This window comes from Berghia stephanieae, chromosome 9 (assembly GCF_034508935.2).
Source record: "Berghia stephanieae isolate SIO BIC M18660-M18661 chromosome 9, UCSD_Bste_1.3, whole genome shotgun sequence".
NCBI classification, from domain to species: domain Eukaryota; kingdom Metazoa; phylum Mollusca; class Gastropoda; order Nudibranchia; family Aeolidiidae; genus Berghia; species Berghia stephanieae.
In genome coordinates this window covers 45,886,270-45,891,269 of record NC_088368.1, presented here as the reverse complement: position 1 = coordinate 45,891,269, position 5,000 = coordinate 45,886,270, and positions in this window count along the sequence as shown.

Sequence of the window (5,000 nt, the reverse complement as noted above, 5' to 3'; positions counted from 1 at the left end):
GTTATCATGGTGATGATTGTGGTGGTGGTGGTGGTGGTGATGATAGTTATCATGGTGATGATTGTGGTGGTGGTGGTGGTGGTGGTGGTGGTGATGGTGGTAGTGGTGGTGGTGGTGGTGGTGGTGGTGGTGGTGGTAGTAGAGGTTGTACGTGGTAGTGGTGAAAGTGATGATAGTGGTAGTGGTGGTGGTGGTGGTGGTGGTGGTGGTGATGGCAATGATGGTGGTGGTGGTGGTGGTGATGATTGTTATGATGGTGATGGTGGTGGTAGTGGTGGTGGTGATGATTGTTATGATGGTGATGGTGGTGGTAGTGGTGGTGGTGATAGCAATGATGGTGATGGTGGTGTTGGTGATAGTGACGATGGTGGTGGTAGTGGTGGTTGTGATAGTGATGATGATGGTGATGTTGGTGGTAGTGATGGTCATGGTGGTGATAGTGGTGATGGTGTTGGAAGTGATGGCCGTGATGGTGATGGTGGTTGTGGTGGTGGTGGTGGTGGTGGTGGTGGTGGTGATGGTGATGGTGGTGATGGTGATAGTAATGGTGGTTGTGGTGGTGATGGTGATAGTGATGGTGGTGTTGGTATTGATTCTGAAGTGTCCAGCCAAGCTGGAGATGAGAGATGGGACCGTGGTCAAAATAGACTGGACGCCTGAGTCGAGTGGGTACTGGTGGAAAAAGCAAGATCAATTTACATGACACTGATAGACTGAAATAGAAGCATCCATTTCATTCACAAAGACAGTTCAAATAGCATCCATTTCATTCACAAAGACAGTTCAAATGACATCAATTTCATTCACAAACACAGTTCAAATGACATCAATTTCATTCACAAATACAGTTCAAATGACATCAATTTCATTCACAAATACAGTTCAAATGACATCAATTTCATTCACAAAGACAGTTCAAATAGCATCAATTTCATTCACAAATATAGTTCAAATAGCATCAATTTCATTCACAAATATAGTTCAAATAGCATCCATTTCATTCACAAAGACAGTTCAAATAGCATCAATTTCATTCACAAATATAGTTCAAATAGCATCAATTTCATTCACAAATATAGTTCAAATGACATCAATTTCATTCACAAATATAGTTCAAATAGCATCAATTTCATTCACAAATACAGTTCAAATGACATCAATTTCATTCACAAATACAGTTCAAATAGCATCAATTTCATTCACAAAGACAGTTCAAATAGCATCCATTTCATTCACAAAGACAGTTCAAATGACATCAATTTCATTCACAAATACAGTTCAAATAGCATCCATTTCATTCACAAATACAGTTCAAATGACATCAATTTCATTCACAAAGACAGTTCAAATGACATCAATTTCATTCACAAATACAGTTCAAATGACATCAATTTCATTTCACAAAGACAGTTCAAATAGCATCAATTTCATTCACAAAGACAGTTCAAATGACATCAATTTCATTCACAAATACAGTTCAAATGACATCAATTTCATTCACAAAGACAGTTCAAATAGCATCCATTTCATTCACAAAGACATTCAAATGACATCAATTTCATTCACAAATACATTCAAATGACATCAATTTCATTCACAAAGACAGTTCAAATAGCATTAATTTCATTCACAAATATAGTTCAAATGACATCAATTTTATTCACAAACACAGTTCAAATAGCATCAATTTCATTCACAAATACAGTTCAAATAGCATCCATTTCATTCACAAAGACAGTTCAAATAGCATCAATTTCATTCACAAAGACAGTTCAAATAGCATCAATTTCATTCACAAAGACAGTTCAAATAGCATCAATTTCATTCACAAAGACAGTTCAAATAGCATCAATTTCATTCACAAACACAGTTCAAATGACATCAATTTCATTCACAAATACAGTTCAAATGACATCAATTTCATTCACAAAGAGAAATCAAACGGCGACAATAATTTTTCTTTATTAATTATATTGAAGTTTACTTTCTTCCCTCGCCCCCCTCTCTATCTCTCTCTCTCTCTCTCTCTCTCTCTCTCTCTCTCTCTGTCTCTGTGGGTGTGTGTGTGTGTGACTATCTCTCTTTCTCTCACTCTCTCTCTCATATATATATATATATAATATATTTATATATATATATATATATAATATATATACATACATATACGTATACCCATCCATTCTCTAACCACACTCATTACTGCTTGATTTCTTAAAAGACGAGAACCCGTACCATACCGACCCGGCATTTCGATGTAAATATGATAATGATATATTATCAGAGAGGGGGTTCGAACCCTCGTACCAAGCTTCTGATTTCTAACGCCAACACTTCATACACTACACCATCTCTGTGGAAAGTCAGAGACACAGAACAAAAGAAGCATCATGACTTTATCAAAACAAAAATTAAAAACAAACAAACAATAAAAATAACAATCCACTTTCAATTAAAAACAAAACTAAAAATAAAAACAAAAGAGAGGAACGGTGTAGGGAACGGGGGGGGGGGGGGGGGGGGGGGGGGGGTGACTCGTATCGTATGAAGTACAAAATATACTCAAATTCCTTCTCCCACTCACTCTCAACTTAATAATATTATGTGTATACAATACACATCACACAAAGAACATGCATGAAAACACTCTCACACATAAGCTAAACACACACATGCACACACACACACACACACATACACACCACAAACACATAAAATAAACGCACGCATACCAATATAAGAACTCTAAAATGTAACTGGATTGTAATCTCTCTCTCTCTCTCTCTCTCTCTCTCTCTCTCTCTCTCTCTCTCGATCGACATAATATTATTATTATTATACCTACCTCACTCCTTCTCTCACTCTTTGAGACCCTCGCCAGACGAGTTTCCCACGGTCCGGAGCTTGTGAATAGACCCTCTTGCCAAGTTATGCCAGTTTCCGCTGTCGTCCAATCAAACAGCTTGTAACAGGAACTCCGCATGTGAACTGTGCTGTGATTGGTTGGAATGCGGGTTGAGGCATGTAGGGACCTCGATTATCTCTGTGGGAAAACTAGTCAGGATCGATACTCGATTAACGACAACCATTACAATGCCAAACAATCGCAAAACACTTTTCGTATTTTGGCCAGGAAAATGGTAATTTATGTTTCGAATAAATAAAAACATTTATAACTTGCCAAAAAAAGGGATATCTCGGGTTTAAACATTTGTTTCGCAAGTTATGAAGTTAATCATTAAGCGATTTATGAAGTAAAATATTTTATGGCCAAAATGTGAAAAAAAAAATTTTTTTGGCCAAAATGTAAAAATGAACAGTTTTCTGGTTGAAGTGTAAAAAGGCGTTATGTCCCAATGCGACACTGAAAATGCCTTACTCGGAAAAAAAAGTAGTAAAAAAAAAATATTTTAAAATTTTGGCCAGAAAACTAACTTGTCCTTCAAATATCGATCGATTTCTCAAAAATTCTCAAACCTGATGCATCGTGAAGTCCCAGGTTTGAGAGGCGTTTTTTGTTTGTTTTCAAGATGTGGGTCATTGTAATTTGTCGATATTTAAACGACCAATTTTCTAGCCAATTTTTTTTTTTTAAAGTTTTTTTTTACAATTTTATTTATTTATATGTTTATATATTTATTTTTTAGAGTATAGCAGTGTCCAGACTGCCTGTTTATATTCAATCCTCATTTTTGTGTGGCTATGTGGTCTTGTGGTATGACATTCGCTTTCGGATCTGATGGTCCTTAGTTCGAGCCTCGCTCGGCGCATAGTTGAGTCCATGGAAAAGAGCTCTTTACTCACATTCTCTCACCGTACTCAGGTACGTGTAAAATGAGTACCTGGCCGTTAACAGCGTTGTCTCTGTCGGGGAAAAAATTGTGATATTATCGTCTAACAGGCGTCATGTTTCGTTCTACATTGTTACATGTTGCTGTTGGCCTGAGACCCCTTGTAAAGCGCTTTGAGCATATTGAGTGGATATCGCGCTATAGATAGTTTGCGCTTGGCTAAGAAGCTCATAACATTGCCATCCGGAAGTATAACGGACCAACACACAAAACTGTGTGTATCCGTGAACGTTTATAGTCGGGTTAATACAGTACAGTGAGCATTACTCATAAATGCGGAAGGCAAAAAACAATAACAAAGACCCGAGTGACGTCATCTTCGAACTATCTATAGATAGAATGAAGTTGGCGTCAATCGAGCCTTTGTTATTGTTATTTGCCATCCGCGTTTATGAGTAATACTCACCGAACTGTATTAATCCGACTATAAACGTTCATAGATACACACAGTTTTGTGTGTTGGTCCGTTATACTTCCGGATGGCAATGTTATGAGCTTCTTAGCCAAGCGCATACTATCTATAGATATAATGCGCTTGGCCAAGGAGTTCACAACATTGCCATCCGGAAGTATAACGGACCAACACACAAACTCTGTGTAACCATGAACTTTTATAGTCTGGTTAATACAGTTTAGTGAAAACAACTCACAAACGCGGATGGCAAAAACAATAACAAAGGCCTGAGTGACGTCATCTTCGATCTATCTATATAAAAGCTGAAGTTTGTGTTTTTGTCCCATTGTTGTCGTAATTATTGATAGGATCGCCTGTCAAGTCTGGTGACGGATTAGGCCTCGCTAGTCCCACGAGGATTACAGCTTTGAATGCTTGGCTCTCACAAGAAATGAATTTATTTAAAAGAAAATTTAATTGAGCTTTATATAGCGCAATATCCACTAAATGTGCTCAAAGCGCTTTACAAGGGGTCCCTGGTCAACAGCAACATTTAACATGTAGGACGGGACATGACGCCCGTTAGGCGTTATTACAATTATTCGGACAAAGACAATGCTGTTAGCGGCCAGGTACTCATTTTACACCTGAGTGTGGTGAGAGAATGTGAGTAAAGAGCTTGTTTCCATGGACTCAACTATGCGCCGAGCGCGAGGCTCGAACCCAGGACCTTCCGATCCGAAAGCGAGTGTCATACC